Here is a 21366-nt window from a genome sequence, read left to right on the forward strand (position 1 = left end):
AAAGTGTTTGAATTTAACTTTCAGGGAATATAAAAAATGACAGTCTCCTGTAGGGGAGGATTATATCTTTTACTTTCTGTACAGAACACATAGTCAGTACTAAATACATGCTTACTAAATAAATGCATGATGAATGGGCAGAAATTACTATAACAGTAGCATATTACATGATAATTATCACATTATATAACATTAATGCAGCATTTAGAATACACATTGGTTACTACTTTTTAATTCTTTTTGTGTGTTTCCCCCTCTATTATAGCATTAACTAGTATGCTTGTAGTACCATTTACAGAAATATATTGCAACATATTTCTACTCAAAGTTTAAAAGAAAGGGGGTGGGAGGAGTCCCATCACACTTTAAATTTGTATCTATTTGGAAGCATCACCATAGTCTCATGATGCCTATTGCAGACTATGTCAATAGCCTTCTAGTTGGGATCCCTGTTTCTAATCTTTTAAAGATCTATTTTATAATTCACTGCCAAATTAATCTTTCTTTAACATCACTTTCTTTATGGTACTCATTTCAAAAGTTTCAGTGGCTTTTTATTTCCTATTTTGTCATGTCCATTTCCAAAACTGTGATTTTAAAGCCATCTGTCATTGGTTGAATTGCATCCCTCCAAGTTTCATGTTGAAGTCCTAACCTCTAGTACCTCATGATGTGATTGGATTTGGAGATAGAGTCTTTAAAGAGCTAATTAAGTTAAAGTGATGTCATTAGGGTGGGTCCAAATCCAAACTGACTTGTGTGCTTATAAGAAGAGGACATTTGGACACAGACATACACAGAGGGAAGACGATGTAAAGACAAACAGAAAACAGCTATCTATAAGCCAAGAAGAATGGCTTTGGAAGAAACCAATCCTGCCAATACCTTGATCTCAGACTTGCAGTCTCCAGAATTGTGAGAAAACAAATTTGTTGTTCAAACCACTTGTTGTTTATTTTCTAAGTTGTGTCTGTCTCTTCTGCAACCCATGGACTATAGCCCATCAGCCTCCTCTGTCCATGGGATTTCCCAGGCAAGAATACTGGAGTGGGTTGCCATTTCCTTCTCTAGGGAATCTTCCTGACCATGGATCAAACCCATGTCTCCTGAATTAGCAGGCAAATTCTTTACCAGTGAGTCATTGGGGAAACCCCTTAAGCCTCCTAGTCTGTGAAATTTATTAAGGCAGCCTTGGTAAACTAATATAACATTCATAATATAGAAGCCCCCACATGGTTTTATGACCTTATTTCTCTAAGATAATTTAAGTTTTAGTCATCTGGTAAACTTAGTTATTTTTACTGTGATCACAATTCCTCTTTTTTCTGTGTCACCCTAAGATTCCCGACTTTTCAAAGGGAAGAACCCTGAGCAGAAGACAGAACATGTCTTTTACTGACCTCAGGACTTGGGCATGTCATGTCTCCTCTCCAAAACTTAGAAAATAATGCCAGATTTTCCTACTTCAAAGGTCTACAGACTTTTGAAGTCTCAAATAAGATGATGCACAAGGAAACATTTAGATGGTCACCAAGTGCTGGGACTCTGCTTGAAACTGGATCATCTAGCCCAAGATGATGACAGCCCCTTGCATGCTTCTGCCTTTTGATGACACTATTATGGACCGAATGTTTGTGTCCCCACCCTAACTTCATATGTAGAAGCCCTAATGTGATGATATTTGGAGATGGGGCTGGAAAGCATTAAGTTGGATGCCAGGGAATGCCTTAAACCAAGTAAATTATTGTTTAGAGCAGAAACAGGTTTCTAATAATAACCTTGAATAAAAAATAAGAAATAAGTCTGAAGCCAAGCAATAAGGACTGGGTAATTCTAAAGAGAAGATGCAGGTTCCACAGGTAGTTTAACCTAAGCCCACTAGACAGAGAGTTTCAGTCGGCAAAGCTAACTCCAGATTCTACCTACTGTTATGGATAGGGTGGCTAAATTATGGGCTCCAGGTTAACGAGGATGGAGCTAAACATGCCAGTGTAGACTGAAGATCTTTGTTACTGTAGCCAACAGCATTTGGGAGGTAATTAGGTCATGAAGGTGGACCTCAATAATGGGATGAGTGTCTTTATTAAAAGAGGAAGAGAGCTAGCTCTCTTTTTCTCTGCCAGGTGAAGCCAAGTAAAAGACTACCACCAACAAATCAGGAGAAGAGCCTTCACAAAGAACCCAACAATGGTGTCACTCTGATCTAAGATTTCTAGACTTCAAAACTGTGAGAAATGAATGTTTATTGTTTAAGCCACCTAGTCTGGTATTCTGGTATTCTGTTATAGCAGCCTGAACTAAGACACTTGTAAAAACAGATGTTCTGTGTCCAAACACCAGGCTAAATCAAACCCAACTTTGCCATCCCATTTAGACACTGCAATTTAGACTTTGAACCCACCTCTCTAGGGTTAGCCTCATAGCTAACTAGGCCATTTACGTACTGCTCTTCCTCTGTGTATTCCATGACAAAAACTTCAAGACTGAGCTCATATATGATCCATGCAAAGAGACTCCTCTTATTTTATTATGGAATATCAAAGCTAAGTTCAGTTCCTATTTTTCTAATAAGTATTCTCTGATAAATATTTCCTTTCTTTGAACTTTTAAAGTATTTTCAGTCCACATTACAGAACTAAGCCCTTACTTATACAGCTGATCTCTTACCCTCTTTTTGTGATTTTTCTTCACATGAATGAATGACTTTTGATTAACTAGATTATGAAATCTCAATGATATACTTATATTGATTGTATATTCTGAGTATAACAAAATATAAAACCTTAAATGAGCTTCAAAATTAAAAATACTTTCATTGCATGTACTTTTATGCTTTTTATGAATACAAGTTTCAACTTTGGGCTACACAAGTACATTCTGTCTTATCCTTTTCAGAAAGTTTTTAATATTCATGAGTTTAAAATTTAATGTAATTAATTTTGTCAGTGTTTTTCACTTTATATTTTTGCTAAAAACCTTTCCATTTTCATAGTCAGTTTGAATATTTACATACATTTCCTCTAGTTATTATGTTTTATTACTTTAATTTTAAAATTCACACAGTACATAATTAAATTTGCAAATGCATGCCCACACTGAATAATGCAGAGGAAAAGATTGGCAGGAAATAGCAAAACATTAATATGATTACATGATTATGTCTGAGCAGTAATTATTTTGTTTCCTTCCTATATTTCTATATATCACATAATTTTATTTCTTTTTTTTTTTTTTTTTTTCGATGGAGTTCCATTTTTATTTATTTTTTTTTTTTAATTTTATTTTATTTTTAAACTTTACATAACTGTATTAGATTTGCCAAATATCTTTAATGTGCAGGTCCTCCTGCTTAATGTTAAAAATATTGACCTAAGAAAAAAATTAAATCACCTATTTCTGTGCTTTCTTGTACTATTACATTTAAAATATTTTTCCTAGCCTTCTAGTTCATTGTTATCTCTGTATCTCTATTTTCTTCTTCTATCTTTACAAACTTTCCTTAAAGTGGAACAAGATAAGCATCATGATTAAGTAAATGTGTGTAGAGGCTACAAAAATGAGACCCTAAATTCAAAGATTCTAAGGAATTTTTAAAGTCAGGATAGATTAAGCTATGGTAAACAAGCAAATTATAAAAAAAAAATCTACCTCCAGAAATCTGTGGTTTAAAACAATAAAGGTTATTTCTGACTCATGTTACATGTTCATTTTGAGTCAGCAAGGGGCTCAATACATCACACTCATGCAGGGGCTGAAACTGACAGAGAGGCTACCATCTCAAACTTTATGGATCACTTTGCTGAGATAGAAGAGCTCAGGAGGGTATCACATCAACAGCTAAATACTCAATGTGGAAGTGACATAAGTTATGTGTTCTCACAGCTCAATGGTTGGAACTAACCATACGGCCCCAAAACAAGTGGAAAAGGAAGTTCAATCATACTATAAGACAGAAGTCAGAGAAATAGACATATTTGGTCAATTATTAGCACTAATAAGCATTTGTCTGAAATCACTTTAGCTAAGAATATTTCCAGTGTAAATTTTTAAGTACAATGAATTACACTGTGGCCTAAAATAAATAATAATTTTCATTTAAAAATTTGCATTTTCCTTTATGTTACAAAAAATAGGGATATATTGAAATTAATATTGATATATTGATATATTCAAATTAAAACAGTATTAAAATGAAACTACAGATTGATTAGCTATGAAAATAACAGTTTATAAGCCCAAATTGTTAAATATCCTGTTTACTTAAAATGAGATAGTGATCAGAGATACCATTTTGACAATTAATTTCAATTTTTAATTTTGTTAATTAACAAATCATTATATTGCATAAAATGAATTTAAAAGAAAAAGACTGTCGCTTGATAGACAAAAAAAGAATATCATGAAACACAAACTTTTGGATAGAAATTGTGACAGAATATCCCTGCATTTCTCGTAGGAGTACTTAGTAATTTAAAGAATTGTATAACAAGATAAAATTAGAAGAAAATTTAATTGTTTTACCTAATATGAAAAGTATTTAAAATACAAACAAACCCATGCTAAGACTAAGTATAGGACTAGTTTTTAGATTATGTTAATTGTATCCATGGCTTTGAGAGTCAACTTTTGCAGGCTTTGTAAATCCTTTAATAGTGATAGTGAAAGTCGCTCAGTTGTGTCCAACTCATTGTGACCCCATGGACTATACAGTTCATGGAATTCTCCAGGCCAGAATACTGGAGTTGGTAGCCTTTCCCTTCTCCAAAGGATCTTCCCAACCCAGGGATAGAACCCAGGTCTCCCACATTGCAGGTGGATTCTTTACCAGCTGAGCCACAAGGGAAGCTCAAATCCTTTAAAAGGCCCTCCAATTTGAATTTTGATATTTTCCCACAACATAAGGGAATATCTTAGATAAAGGTATTTAGAGGAAAGAACCTAACAACTTCTCTCCAATCTTTTCCATTGAAGTATTTTCAGTTACCTTGCCAAAATAGAATAGATTTTGATCCAGTAGGTTTAATGAAAAATAATAAATTTTCATTTTCTTCTTTTCTACCAAGCAGATGTCTTCATCAAGTCTTTAGTCTCTGAAAGTATTTTTCCAGGGAGGTGAATCATATGAAGTAATTTATAAGGTTTAATATGTCAAAAGTGCTGTCATTAAACTAGTAATGTATGTCTATAGGGGAAACATTCTCTTGAGACCTGCTGCTGTTCATAAACTTGACCCGTGATTTCATATTTTATATTTTCAGCAGAACACCTCTTGTATATTACAATTCCTTATTTGCTTGGAGGTGCTCCATTATTCTCCATGTCAAGTATAGTAAATGCCAAACTCAAGATATATTCATTCCTCTCTAATAATAGCAAAGATATTCAGGTTTCAGTTTACACTACTATATTACCAGAAGTCATTCAAGAAGAGGTCAATGCTGGACCTATTCCAAAAAAAAAAACAAAAAACAACACCAAACAATTCACTGAGAACTGTTTGCATTCAGATCTAAGTACTTGTTAGTTGATAAGTTAAACCACTAAACAATTAAAGTTTTGTATTCTGCATTATTTTTGGTAGATTTAGATAAGAGAACATTTCAAGTATGAAGGGAGAGAAATTGCAGTCATTTGGCAGGCGAGATTTTTATTATTATTATTGTGATTTTGGGAGATTGATAGAATATCCAGGAGTTGCAGGAGACTGTTCCAGATGTCAGAAGTTGCAGTGAAGATGACTTTGACAAGGAGAGTAGCAAAAGTATGTGATGGCTTTGGTTCTGTTATTAGACGCTCTGAGAAAGGTGGAAAACACTATGATGTAGTCACAAAAGTATGTGATGGCATTAGGAGTTTAGGCATTAGATGTTCTGAGAAAGGTAGAAAATATTATGGCTTTGATGTATTTACAAATGAGATTAGGCAGTATAGAGAATATTGTAGGTAAGTTATTTAAATTACATCTTAGAATTACTGGGAAATTAGGTCTTCATGTATCTAAAGGAACAAGCTGCATTTTTTCATAAGGATTCAGAAGTGTTCTGGATTTGGGGGGCCTCTGAAGAGGACAATTGTAGTAATACAGGAAAGTCTTTCAAAAAGTTCAAAAGAAGTGAAGATGATAAAAAAGAGTACAGAGTACATTATTATTACTATTATTTTTAATTTTATTTTATTTTTAAACTTTACAAAATTGTATTAGTTTTGCCAAATATCAAAATGAATTACATGAGAGTCATGTAAAACTGACATGGTAGATAGTTGGGTCTATAGGACATGATGTGGGAGGAAAACATTGAGGGATGGTTCTTCAGGAAAATTGTATACTTTTATACCAGAACCATCAGGTACCATTACAGAGGGTGAAGGAAATGAAAGAAAATTACATTGGTAATTATCCTATCAGGATAAAGGGACAAAACCAAAAAAAAAAAAAGTGAATAAAATAAGACTAACCTAGAAATTAAGAAAAGCTATGACCAACCTAGACAGCATATTAAAAAGCAGAGACATTACTTTGCCAACAAAGGTCTGTCTAGTCAAGGCTGTGGTTTTTCCAGTAGTCATGTATGGATGTGAGAGCTGGACTATAAGGAAAATCGAGTTGATGCTTTTGAACTGTGGTGTTGGAGAAGACTCTTAAGAGTCCCTTGGACTGCAAGGACATTCAACCAGTCCATCCTAAAGGAAATCAGTCCTGAGTGTTTATTGGAAGGACTGATGTTGAAGCTGAAACTCCAATACTTCGGCCACCTGATGCGAAGAACTGACTCACTGGAAAAGACCCTGATGCTGGGAAAGATTGAAGGTGGGAGGAGAAGGGGACGGCAGAGGATGAGATGGTTGGATGGCATCACCGACTCAAGGGAGATGAGTTCTGGTAAACTCCAGGAGTTGGTGATGGACATGGAGGCCTGGCATGCTGCAGTCCATGGGGTCACAAACAGTCAGACACAACTGAGTGACTGAACTGACTGACTGAACCTAGAAATTAATATAAAGATTTTAATACATTGCCTGAAGTAAAGACAGAAAATCAAGGACTGGAATCAAGGAGCAGTTGATGTTGTGATGTATTCACTGTATTGGCTTATTCAAAAAATTTTTATGCTTATAATTGTGATGTTGCATCAGTTCTGAGGGAAAAAAATCATTATGGAAAATGAACCATTTCATGTTTCAACTGATGGAGGCTGTTGTATAGTGAAATCAGTGTTGAATTTGGATCAAGAAAGGGATTCATATCCTGGCTCTGACATAAAACAGATGTGTCACCTTTTGAGTGTTCATTTCCTCAACTGTAAAAATGAGAATTATAATTGCAGTAGAGACTAGAATGCCATTTTCCATCAATATCCACTCTTTCCTTCCCCCATGGGAATAAAATTTACACTCTTTGGCTGGAAAAATGTCCCAAATAAAGTAACATTTTCTATTTTCCCTTGTAGATAGGCTTGACCATATGATTAAATTCCAAATGGAATCAGAAGTGTCATGTAACAGTTTAAGGAACATTCCTTAAGAGATACTGATATGAGCCTATTGCTTCCTTTATTCTTCAAAATCTTTCCCCATCCAACTGTCTGGAATGCAGGTATAATGGCTGGAGCTCTGGCTGCTCTCATGGACAAAGAGGACACGGCCACATATGAAGGATGACAGAACAGTGAGCTAAAGTGAGCCTGGTTTCTTTTCTTATTTTTTTCTTTCAAACTTTTTTATTATGAAAACTTACATGAAAGTTGATAGAAAAGTACAATGATCACCCATCATATACCATTTAAGTTCAGTGAATGTTAACTTTTTGCCATATTTGTTTACTCATGTGTGTATGTTCGTATTTTGCTGAACCGTCTGAAAATAATTTGATGTTTTACCCCTAAATACCCAGCATGAACCTCATAAGAAATAAAGATATTCTCCTACATGATCAAAAAACCATTATCAGACTGTGGGAAATTACAGTTCCTGAATACTGTCTAGTATCCAGTCCAAATTTAGATTTCTCCATTGCTCCCAAGATTATTTTAGTGTGTGTGTGTGTGTGTGTGTGTGTGTGTGTGTTCAGTCGTGTCTGACTCTTTGCAACCCCAAGGACTGTAGCCTGCCAGGCTCCTCTGTCCATGGGATTTCCCAGGCAAGAATACTGGATTGGGTTGCCATTTCCTTCTCTAGGGGAGCCTGGTTTCTTTATAAAGCAGAGTCAACATATAACTTTTCAGACTTTTATGTAGGAGAGAAATAGATTATATCTTATTGAAATCTGCTATTTAGAGCTGAATTTAATCTTGATAATATGCCTGTCTGATAGTCTACTAGGAATGATAAATAAAGTATTGGGTACAGAAACTATTATTGGGATTCTGGTACATAATGGGAGAATAATTAATTGAAGCTGATTGAACCAATCCATATTGAACAAAAATATTTTCATATGAATTTAGTTTAGCATCAATATGTAGCTCACTGGCAGTTGAGATCTAAATTTTAAAAAATCTATCTTGAGAGTGCATGAAACAATTTAGAATGTAGAGTAAAATAAGTAGAGAAAAAATAAAATGAAGGCAAGAGGTGAGTTAAATTAAGCTACAATGAGGTCTCACCTCCTTCATGAAGTCTTCATTGTTTCCTTAAATAGAACTACCATTCTTCTTTTTTGTCCCTTCCAAATATTTGAACCCCAAGCCACACATTACTTCCCCATTTTATGGCTCTGAGGGATCATCCTTGAGAGCAAGCCTGAATGTCAATGCCATGCCGAGCGTCTGTATTTCATCAGCACCACTGGACAGTGAGTTCCCTGAAGAAAGTGCTCGTTCTACAGTTATCTCTGTCCTCCACTTAGGGCTTGGGAGACTGCTCAAAAGTATCAATTAACTCCTATTTACAGATTCCTTTAGTTTTGAAGCTAATCCAACTGCAATATACTGTCAAACACCTGTTTTGCCATGTGGTAAGTGCCTAATAACGGAGAAGGCAATGGCACCCCACTCCAGTACTCTTGCCTGGCAAATCCCATGGACAGAAGAGCTTGGAAGGCTGCAGTCCATGGGGTCACTGAGGGTCAGACAAGACTTAGCGACTTCACTTTCACTTTTCACTTTCATGCATTGGAGAAGAAAATGGCAACCCACTCCAGTGTTCTTGCCTGGAGAATCCCAGGGACGGGGGAGCCTGGTGGGCTGCCGTCTATGGGGTCGCACAGAGTCGGACACGACTGAAGCGACTTAGCAGCAGCAGCAGCAGCAGCAGCAGTGCCTAATAAATGTTTATTGACTATTTGAACATACTTTTTTTTTCTAATAAGGAAGTACAGAGTGTGTAATGTTGTAGTTTCTAAATCCTCTTTATTTTACTGTGATTGTAACCTTGTTACCCTCTTGTCTTCTACCTCTCTCTCTCCAACCCCTGCCATCCAATCCATAGCTCACAGCTGTCCATGCTTTTCCATTCCTTTTGGAGGCTGTTCTCAGGACCCTGGTCTCAATCTTCTACACCTACCCCTCCTATTTCTGTTTGTCCTAAACATACTGCAGAACAACTTTTCAGGCATGCACATGTAGTAATGTTCTATCTTTCCTGACGTGTATGACTTCCTTTAGCAAACACTATTGGTGACATATTCTACAACTTCTTTCTAAAAGAATCATTCTTTTGTTGAAGTATAAGTCAGCAATATGCTAAGGGAAAGTGGGTCCCACTCCTTGACCACAAGGAGTTTGTCATTAGTTAGTTTTAGCCTTGGCTATAAACAAGAGAGGACAAATATACTAGCAATTTAAATATGACAGAACATTATTTCTTTTTCATGGTAATGAATCAAGCTGACAGTCTGCAGCCACCTTGGTAGGTCTTTCTTTATGAAGTGTGCAGAGAATGAAGTTCCTTTTACCTTGCAACCCTACTCTGGAGGATTCCATACCTAAAGTCATTTCATGGTCCCAAATATTGGTTCAGGCTACATCCAGACATCGGGAAAGAGAAAGGGATACAACACAGAAGAAAGGGACAAAGGAAGCATTCCCAGTATCCTTTAAGAAGGTTTCTAGAAATTTCCACTTAATGTGTCAGTTTACAACCCAGTGGCTAGAACTTGGTCATAGGGTCAAAGTTTGTTTCAAAGAGGGGCTGGGAAGCATATTCTTTGCTCAAGGTCAACATATATATATACTCATCCAGAAGCTGAAGATTGCTCACTGGGAAGATAAGCAGAAATGCAAGAAAAGAGACTGAGGAAAAACTAGCTCTCTGTTACTTAAGTATGGTGCATGCATACCGAGAACTCAGTAATGAGTAACTCAAACGGGTAGCCAGAACTTGGGGCTCATAGCGCATCTGAACAAAGGACAACGCATTTGTTGAGAAGTGACAAGACAAAAAAAGAGGCGTTAGGCTCAACCCACTCCAGTGCTCTTGCCTGGAGAATCCCAGGGACGGGGGGAGCCTGGTGGGTTGCCGTCTATGGGGTGGCACAGAGTCGGACACAACCGAAGTGACTTAGCAGTAGCAGCAGCAGTGAGCTCCTTTGTGCAGGTCCATCTAGGTGCCACTCCACTGTTGTTTCTGGTGATAAGGTGTTATCCCCTTCCTGGTATAGGAAGGGCAGACATACCTTCACAAGAGGGATTTCTGTTCTGCTTACGGGCAGACTGGGGGAGGCCAGAGAGCTCATCATATGTCCACTTTTTCTCAATTGCCTTATGCACAAAATAATCCTTATATTAGAGTAGCATATGCCTTATGCCTCAGAACCCCTTCAGTACCATCATTCTCCTTTGCCAAAGGTGAGACTAGGAATGTATAACTCAGTTCTGCCAGTAATATGAGGAAGCCTGATGGAGGCTTTTAGGAAAGATTTTCTCTGATAAAAATTTTTCTTAAAAAATGAGAAGAGCAATGCTTAGTTAGCAGCCCCTTTTTCCTTGTCTTTTGGATGTGATGCCTGGAACATAATTGCCAAAATGCTCCCAGTACGGAGAAGCTGAGAGAATCACAGAGAAATCAACTAAAGAAGAGTCTGAGCAGATGCTGTTATTGAGCCTCTGAATCTATTGTATAACCTTCTACATGTGGACCTTTTGTTAAGTGCATTCAAAAAATTTCTGTAATGCTTAAGTCATCTTTACTGGGGTATTCAGTGGTGAAAGCACTGAAATTGATACACTCTTATTGGCAGAATAAAACCTAAACTACTTCGACACAGTAGACAAAAATGCTTTATGATCTGGCTGCTAACTTTTTTTCCCTACTCTCCTCCTTCCCTGCACCATACATACTACATTTAGGTGCAGAAATTCACAACTTCTTTTTGTTGTACACAACACAGAGTCATGTCTTTACACAGAGTCATTTTCAACTCACTTATATGAGCTGGGGTTTGATTACCTGCATATCTCAGGATTGGACCTATATTAGTAATTTAATGGCAAAAAAAAAATGATTTATTTTCCCCCCAAATAAGAAGTCGAGGTGTAGGCAGTTGAGAGTCAGAATACCAGTTTTGGAAATTACCAAAGATCAACGCTCCTCAATTCCTATTCACATCTTGTGAAGCACTTTACTTCACATGGTCTCAGGATGGCTACTGTGCTGCCAGATACTGAATGTGTGTCCCAGACAGGAAGAAATTAAAAAATAAAAAAACATCTGTGACTAGCTGAATCTGTCAGTTTTTATGAGAAACACAACTTTTTTTCTGGCAGCTCCACCTGGGAGACTTCTGTCTACATCTTTATTGGATGAACTAGCAGCCAGGGAACCTGAAAGATTGAGTATTTTTAACTGAATAGGAACTAATCCAACAAGTTTAGGGTTCCATAAGTAAGGAAGAAAAGGAAAATAGATTTTGAGTAGACAACTAGGAACATCCATCTATGATCCATTGTGCTTTGAATTTATCTTGATTATGATAGGAGCTATAAAAGATTATTTACATCTATATCTGGCTCTCTATGAGATCATTCTAGAGGGCAGTATACATGTCACGGCCTTTGCAGGAAAAGGACTGCAGAATACAAAAGGAATATTTAAAATAGTTTAAAAACAGAACTATTACAAAGGTGTGGATAGGATTATCGGAACAAGAAATGGTGAAACACCCAGAGATTACCAATAAAGGACAGCAATTATTACCCAAGGGCTAAAGGGACAAGAAAGTCAGCTACTACCAGGACAGAGTGAGACCTGAAACATTTGGAGCTGTGGCTGTGGGTAGAGGGACACGGTCTTAGCCAATTTATATCCTGTGAGCTGTGAACAGGGAGAATTAACACTCTGACCCTTCCCCCTCACTTCTGGCATTATGTCTCACTAGGCACACCTAACAGGAAACCAGAGGGCAGGTGTAGCTCTACTGATTACAGGTCAGCCTCTCAGGGCTCAAGGCGGGGTGCAGAGGGACAGAGATGGATTTTGATGCGTAAACAAAGAATAATCTGAACAGGTGAAAACCATTTCTATAGGGCAGTGTCTAGTACAGTGCCTGGAATATAGTAGGTGTTCCTTAAGTATTTACAAAATAAGTACTGTTAACTAGACAGAGAAAAATACTCTGCCAATACGTAACCTCAGAATTTATACAAGTTTAAACAAGAGTTGAAAGTGCAGTTTGACCCTTGGCAATGAATGGCTTGGGGAGCATTTTCAAATCATCAAGTGTCTTTGAGGGTGTATTTACTCTGGATGATTCACTACTTAAACAATTTAGTAAACAGAATCTGGATTGCTTATCTGTCCCCTCAAAACAAGAATACCTTTCTCTAGGAAGCCTCTTTTGAGGAAAATCATGATACATACTTCTGGTACAGGAATTGCCAAACCCATAGGAGTTCATAGTTGGGTGATACTAGTTGTCCTCCCACCCTTCATCTAACTTTACTAAATGCCTTGGGGAGATAATATATTTCATGTTGGTTCCTTAGTATGAAATCCAGTTAAAAGAGTGTCCATTTAATTTTTGAGGTGTTTGGTAATCTCAACCATCAATAGGGTATTTATAAAATTTTCTATGAGTAGCCATTTGAGTTCTGGGTGAATAGAGATATTAAAAAGTGTTGTTGCTGTTTATTCACTAAATCATGTCTGACTCTTTGAGGCCTCATGGACTGCAGCAAGCCAGGCTTCCCTGTCCTTCACTACCTCCCAGAGTTTGCTCAAACTCATGTTCATTGAGTTTTTGATGCTATCCAGTCATCTCATCCTCTGTTGCCTCCATCTCCTCCTGCTCGTAAATCTTTTTCAGTATCAGGGTCTTTTCCAATGAGTCAGCTCTTCACATCAGGTGGACAAATATTGGAGCTTCAGCTTCAGCATCAGTCCTTCCAATGAATATTAAGGGTGGATATCCTTTAGGATTAATTGGTTTGATCTCCTTGCTGTCCAAGGGACTCTCAAAAATTTTCTCCAGCACCACAATGTGAAAGCATCAATACTTGGGTGCTCAGCCTTTTTTATGGTCCAACTCTCACATGAAACAATGGATTTTATTCAAAAAACCAATGACCCTCATGAATTACTATAGATTTTGCAAAGGACCATTGTTAAGTGCAACAAGTATATAATAAATACATAGCATATAAATATTTTTTAACATTTTTGATGTTGGTAAGAGATTTCCTTTGCAAGGAAAAGCAATTTAGTTGAAACAGAGTTTTGATTAATTTCCTGCATTGTAGTGACAATATTTTGGATGGTAAGAGATGGAATAAGAAAACTGCCTTCTTTCTGCATTGGCAGGTGCTAGAACTGTGAGGGGCAAGGAAGAAGATACAAGTTGTAAAAGTATTTATGAAATTATATGCTGCAGGGTATGTGGCAGAAGTTGATAAGAAATCTTCTTTTTTTTCCTCACTACAAAATCTTTATTAAAATCTGCCTCTCAAACGTGTTTGGTTCAAGTAGATATTCTCAGTGGAATGTAAGGAGGCCTTGAATACTTGTAATCACTGGACTGAGCCAGTATAGACATGGGATACAAGCATTTTCTTGATCAGGATATGAAAGACTTTGCTCTATATTCATTTTTAAACAAGGAAACGAGATACACACTAAATAGTTTTGGGGAATTAAGACCATGTACTGTGGCCTGAAGGTGGTTCTGGATAATTAACAAGTATTTTGATGACTTGCCCTTCACTGGAGAAGGCAATGGCAACCCACTCCAGTACTCTCACCTGGAAAATCCCATGGACAGAGCAGCCTGGTAGGCTGCAGTCCATGGTGTCACTGAGTCAGACACGACTGAGCAAATTCACTTCTGATTACAGCTTAACCTGGATGTGGGGGAGCATGAGAAGCACCACTTTCATGGTTAGAAGGGAGCAAGATTAGTTCTCAACTACATATGTGAAAAAATTCATGTTTCTCAAAAAGAATCTCATGTTTTCAAGACTTTTCTAGCATGAAAAGTGAAATATAAAACAAACTCTAAAAACATGGTTGTAGGCACCTAACATAGACTTTCATACCTATGATTTGCAAATTCCTCTATAAATATATATCTTTTGTTTATATTGCTAAGTCACTGGTATTAAAAATAGTATGAGAAAATGTTTATTTTTAAACTGATATGGTATCTTGATGTTGTGACTGTGTACTGCTGCTCCTGCTGCTGCTAAGTCGCTTCAGTCGTGTCCGAATCTGTGCAACCCCATAGACGGCAGCCCACCAGGCTCCCCCGTCCCTGGGATTCTCCAGGCAAGAACACTGCAGTGGGTTGCCACTTCCTTCTCCAATGCATGAAAGTGAGAGGTGAAAGTGAAGTCGCTCAGTCGTGTCTGACTCTTAGCGACCCCATGGACTGCAGCCCACCAGGCTCCTCCGTCCATGGGATTTTCCAGGCAAGAGGACTGGAGTGGGTGCCATTGCCTGTGTACTACTATTTATGAAACAGTAGAATGGTTCTAAACCTTTATAACAATGGTCTTAAATTCCTTGAATTTTAGAATAACAAAATGGCCTAGAAGATTTATTTTTTTAAATGAATAACAAAATATACCCATTAGATTTTATGAATGATCATTAATTGTTTCTCTGCAGTGGATCACAAAACATTAGAGTCCAAGGAATGGGTTCAGGTTTTCAAAGGGATATATTCTACTTACTATCAAATGTTGGGTATGTGATGAATTACCTACTTTTTTTTAGGAAGTTTATTTAGGATTCTTAACAAAAATAAAATGTCTCTGACCAAAGTCTAGGGTAGAGAAAGGTTTTTAACTTGTATGTTACACTTCTGGGTTGTATCTTCTTTTAGAATTTATATGCAGAAAACTGATACACTTGGGTACACAGAAAAATCAGGCAGAAGCAAGATGGAAGAGTCTACATAAGGAACTGCTGTGCTTTCCCCATGAAGACGTGTGTGTGCAATTAGTTTTGTTTAATGTAGATTTAATGTGACTGATGGGAATAGATATGACTGAAACGGTACAAGTTAAAAGACTATCTTAGCCACTTACAATTTAATTTACAACAAAAGGCATTTACTATAATTCCTTTGGGGTAGGTATGTTTGGATAAACTTTTTCACCATGATTAACCTGCTATTATTTAAGAAATTGTGTTTTTTCAGCTAGTGTTGTTTAATTTCCTAAAGTTTAACTGTCTCAATGTAGTAAATATATGATACACTCTGACACTTTCTTTTCTTTTAGGTATCTGGTTCTCCTTGGAATGCTTCCCAGGATCTTCTGGAAACCAGATTTTTTATATCTAGGGACTTTGACTCATTAAACAGTTGTAAATACAAAAAATGTACCACAGAATAGCTCATTGTCTTTATTTCACAAGAGCTATTTAATGTAAGAGTTCACTGATAATTTAGTTCATTGCTATATATCAGCATGAGTTCTGAACATCTATTAATGGAAATTAGGTCCAACTGGATACCCTTTCAAAATCTATAACTCAAATCTGGTCCCATCATTTAATTTTATTTGGCACAAACACCAAAGTCAAAGACACAAACCTGCTAACTTGAAACAGGTCTAACCTTGGCCATATTTCCCTTTCAATTGAGTATATTGGTTGAGGTCTTCATGCTTTCTATGTGCAATTCAATCAACTAATAATGTCCTTATCTTCTTTGAGTTGGCATTCTTCCTTCAAACTTTTATTTTCCCTAATTAGCAATGGAATTAAAAGTTTTCACATAAGTATATGTATCCTCTTGAGGAAAGAGAACTAATGGAGATTAGTTCACCAAATTCCAAAATGAGACCTATTTAGATTAAGATGAGATATTTAGGCCTGGGCTAAGGTTTTCAAATATTGGACTTCAAAATCAGATTATGAGTAGTCAAGGGAAAGAGAAAGTGTCTTATTTGAAGCACTCCCTATAATTAAATCTGGACCTATATCAGTCTTGGCCTTAAAGGGGTCATTCAGAGACAGGTTGCAGGTAATTAGACACGCTTTTGCTGAAAGTGGGCCCAGGAATATACAGGAATACTAGCATAACCTGGGAGTGGTTCCTAAATGGCACCTATGTTTTGCCTTCTTCCCTCTCTTTAGGGGAAACTCCCCACTCCCTGTGGGGTTCTACTGAGAACAAACAATTGAAGGCCTTTCCTCTCTAGGTATAGAAACAGAACTCTACTTATGCCCTTTGAAATCATCCTTCAGACTACTTTTGAACTGGAGTTTAAGAAAATCTTTGTCTAAACATCAGCTAACAACTGAGTTAATCAAGTGGAGACTTCAATGGTGCATATGACAAATAATACAGACCATAAAGAAATAGTCCAGGAAATTCACTAAAAAAGCAAACAGCAACAACTCTGGGAAGAGGAATCTAATTTCCAGAGTGCCACATGAAGTTATTTAAAATAACTTTTTTTTTTAATATCACAAGTCATGAAAATAAACAAGAAAATATAGTTCATACAAAGGAAAAACAAAAACAGTCAACAGAAACTGTCCTTGGGGAAGTCTAGATATTAAATTTATTAGACAAAGGCTTTAAATAAAGCATTGTAACTATGTTCAAGTGTTGGGGGCCAGCGTGAGGCACTCCGCCCATGGCAAAGGTCATGAGGAAGGAGGCTCGACATACGCAAAGGCGGGATCGAGCCTCAGGAGTCCCCCTGGAAATACTCGAGCATCTACCCCCCTAACCAGAGCCTGCCTACTTTACTACTTTGTGCTCTCACCTACACCTCTGACCTTACGGGGGGCTGTCCCCCACCACCTCTTTCGGAGAAGGAGTTAACTTAGAGCTCCAGTTAATAATAATTCCTGGGCGTGATAGGAGTGTTTCAACCTACAAACTCCTCTGAAGGTTCTCTAGCCTGCCTGACAGGCTTGTCCGGCCACATGTGATTGCTCACAGCCTCCCAACTGTGAGAGGCATGACATGCTTTAAACCTTCTAAAAACAGGTTCTTTAAAGAAGTTAGAAAACTATTAGTATAAGTATAATGGGCTGATTAGAAATTGTATTGGTGAAGGGTTTTTCATTTGTTGAGCCAATATTTACTGCTAAGTCTCCACATCCCCTGCCCTTATACACATTAATGAATATATAGAAGAAATAAGTATTAACCTTTGATATAAATCACGTTAGACCTTAGGCCAAGTAAATTCTTTCCTTAACTAAAACCCACTACACCCTCACCCTATAGGAATGTAACGTTATTTGAGTGACGTCTGTTTTAAGAGTAATCACCCCTGGAGAAATAAGTGTTGACTGACCACTGTCACAAGGAGAGGGTCATAAATTGTCAGCAGGCTCCCCTGGCCAGAAGATGATGTAACACCCCTAAGACCTCTGTATACATTTGTATGAAGCACCTGACTTTAATAAAAGTCCGGACTGCTGTCCCCGTGTGACTTTTGTATAACATCCCAGTGTATAAAAACAGACTCTGGAAAATAAAGAACTGGGATCAGTTTCTCGAAATACTGGTCTCCCCATGTCGCTCTCTCTCTCTCACTCTGGCTGAGTCTCCATCTGGAGCGTGGAACCCACCATGCTTACTAATTATGCCTGGGCTTCTAAGATCCGACCGGGGAGGCCTCAGTGTCTCCTCTCCTTCGGGAGAACAGAAGGACGCCTGTGGCCTACGTAAGTGGTGCAAGCTTCTTGTCTTGAAATTTTATTGGTCTCCCGCGTAAACCAAGCTACTCAGCCTCTTTTCTCCACTGATTTTTTCTACTGAGCTATCCTCATTCTATTATTCTTTGTATCTTTGATGAATAAATAAATAAATAGGTCGCTGATGCCGTCCCCGCTTCGAATACTCTGGATCAGCTGGGGCTGGACCCCGGCATTCAAGGAACGAAGGAAACCATGTCTAACTGATTATTTAACTGTGCTGAAAATATCACTGATAAGGCTTCTGCCTCTCTAGATTGGTTTGAAAATTCTGGAATTTCATAAATGAAATCATACAGTATGGGTTTTTTTTTTTTATTCAGCATAATTAAGATTCATCCATACATTAATTGTGTGCTGCTTTTTGTTGTTGTTGAAAAGTAATTCACTGTGTATAGCTCAGGCTTTTTAACCAATCCAACAGGCCAAATCCAGCTGGCTAGGTGCAGCTTGTTTTTGGCCAGATCTGACTACTCCCATCTGTTTACATATTGTTTATAGTTGCTTTCATGCTAAAACAGCAAAGCTGAGTAGAAATCATACAGCCCACAAAGCTGAACATATATGTTATTTGTTCCTTAAAAGAACAAGTTTGCATACACTTAGTATAAATATATCACCATTTTTAATTTATCTGTTAGTGGAAATTTGAGGCTTCATTTCAGTTTGAGGATTTTAAAAATTAAGTTGCTGTGAACATTCATATACAACTGAATGTACAGACATATATTTTCATTTCTCTTGGGAAAATACCTTGAAGTAGAAGAGCTGAGTATTATAGTAAATGTACGTTAAACATCTTAAGACACTGCCAGACTGCTTTCCAAAATAATTGTGTTAGTTTACAATCCAATTAGTAATGTATGAGAGTTTCAGTTACTCCTCATCCCTAGCAACACCTGATGTGTTTTTTTTTTTTAATTTTAGCTATTCTATTGAGTGTGTAGTAAGATATTAGAATTGTAAATTGAGTTTTCCTAACAACTAAGGATAATTAACATCTTTGTCCTTATTTGACATTTGTATATGGTAAGTTGTGTGTTCAAATATTCCACCTGATTTTTATTGGACTGTTTGTATCATGAGTGGGATGTATAGGCTTATCTTATTTTACTGAAATTTGCAGTATAGCATTTTATGCAAATTGAAGGTTTATGGCAACCCTGTGTTGAGAAAGTCTATCAGTATTACCTTTCCAACAGTATTTGCTCACTTTGTATCTCTTTAAAATATTTTGGTAATTATCACAATATTTGAAACTTCCACTATTATATTTGTTTTGGTTATCTGTGATTAGTGATCTTTGATATTAAGACCACAAAAAAAAAATAAGATCTGTTGAAGGCTCAGATAACAGCATTTTTAAGCAATAGAGTGTTTCAAAATTTAGATATCTACATTTTTTAGACATAATACTATCACATACTAAAAATATTACAATAGAGTATAAACATAACTTTTATATGGTCTAGGAAACAAAAAATGTGACATTCGCTTTACTGTCATGATCTGGGACCAAACCTCTGATATCTAATTGTGCCTATATATTTCTTTCCATATCCTAGATATAAATCACTTGTCACATAATATCTTGCAAATGTTTTGTACAAGTCTGAGTCTGCCTTTCTCTTTCATGACTATCTTTTGAAGAACAAAACAGTCCAATTGATCAAGTTCAGTTTATTGATTTTTTTTTCTTTTATCCTTTGTGCTTTTTGTTTTGTTAAAGTAATGCTGGCCAAACTCAAAGGAACTAAGATTTTTTACTCCTATGTTTTTTTCCCTAGAAATTTTATAATATTAGTCCTTACATTTAGATCTGTGATTGACATTGTTAATTTTGTATATAGGAAGAGGATATAATCTAGATTTATTTAACATTTTCATATTGATATCAAATATCACACCATCTTGACTGCTATAGCTTTATGAGCCTTGATATCAGGGTGTATTAGTTCTCTAAATTTTTCTTTCCAGTTATTTTAGTTTTCAAGGTCCTCTTCATTTCTATATAAATTTTAGAACAAATTTGTCAATTTCTATAAAAAAAAAGGCTTACTTAGATTTTGTTTAATATTGCACTGAAAAATAATTTGGAGAGAGCCAACATGCTAACAATATTGAGTTTTCGAATCCATGAATATGTTATATCCTTTTACTTATTTAGGTCATCTTTAATTTCTCTCAGAAACATTTTGAACTTTTTGGTGTTTCTGTCTTACACATCTTTCATCAAATTTATCTGTTTCATGTTTTTTTATATTGTAAATTGTCTTTTTAAAAAATTTATATTTCATATTCCTTCTCATATATAGATTCAATTAAGTTTTGTTATCAACTTTATATCCTACACACTTGCTAGGATTATTCCAATGGCTTCTTTGGTAGATTTCTTATAGACCTTTATATATAGACAATCAAATCTTCTGTGAACAAAAACAGTTTTATTCTTCCTTCAAAAACTGTATCCCTCTTTCTTTTTCTCTTGTTTAATTGCACTGGCAAGACCTGTCAGTACAATGTTAAATAGAAGTGATCAGAGCAAACACACTTGATTTTCTCTCAATCATAAGAGGAAAAATTCAGGCATTCACCATTTGTATGGTATTAAATGCAGGCTTTTTATGGGTGACCCTTATGAGGGGCTGTGAAAAAGGGAATGGCAACCCCTCTAGTATTTTTGCCTTGAGAATTCCATGGAAGCTACAGCCCATGGGTCTCAAAAAGTCAGGCACAACTGAGCAACTAACACTTCACCTCACCTTATGAGGCTGAGGACTTTCACTTCTATTCTAGCTGAGAGTTTTAATCATGAGTAGACACTGACTAGTAAAATGTTTTTCCTGCATATATTAAGATGATCATATGGCTTTTTATTAAGCTTTTAGTATATAAATTATAGTATTTTATTTTTTAATATTTGATACTAATATTCATTGATATTTTAAAATGTTAATATTAAATCATTACCTTGAATCTAGAGATAAACCTCACTTGGCCATGATATATTGTTTTCTCATGTATCACTGAATTTCAATTTCTAAAATATTTTTAAGGAGCTTTTTAAAAAATCTACATTGATGAAGGATATTGGTCTGTAGTTTTTTCCTGCTAACAGCTGGCCTTTACACTCCTGTCATACATTTTACTTCTATATGCTAGATAAGTGCCTAAATTCACTGTAGCATTTTTGCTTTAAACAGTTTAGTATATTTTAAATGTAATTTAAAAATAAAAGTTAATTATTTGATAATTATAATTTCTGGTGTTTTC

General features: G+C 36.3%; 1 long non-coding RNA gene across 2 annotated transcripts in view; it reads left to right on the forward strand.

Moving 5' to 3' along the window:
* Nucleotides 1–750: 750 nt before the first annotated feature.
* Nucleotides 751–21366, forward strand: part of LOC129626962 (uncharacterized) — a 62231-nt gene continuing 41615 nt past the window's right edge. The window contains exons 1-3 of one of the 2 annotated variants that reach the window (XR_008702336.1): nt 764–915; nt 7595–7676; nt 15654–15776. This is a non-coding gene — a long non-coding RNA (uncharacterized LOC129626962). Of the gene's footprint in view, nt 916–7594; nt 7677–15653; nt 15777–21366 lie in introns of those variants that run through there. The other variant, XR_008702337.1, reaches the window with a different exon arrangement.

Source organism: Bubalus kerabau, chromosome 14 (genome assembly GCF_029407905.1).
Source record: "Bubalus kerabau isolate K-KA32 ecotype Philippines breed swamp buffalo chromosome 14, PCC_UOA_SB_1v2, whole genome shotgun sequence".
Taxonomy (NCBI): domain Eukaryota; kingdom Metazoa; phylum Chordata; class Mammalia; order Artiodactyla; family Bovidae; genus Bubalus; species Bubalus kerabau.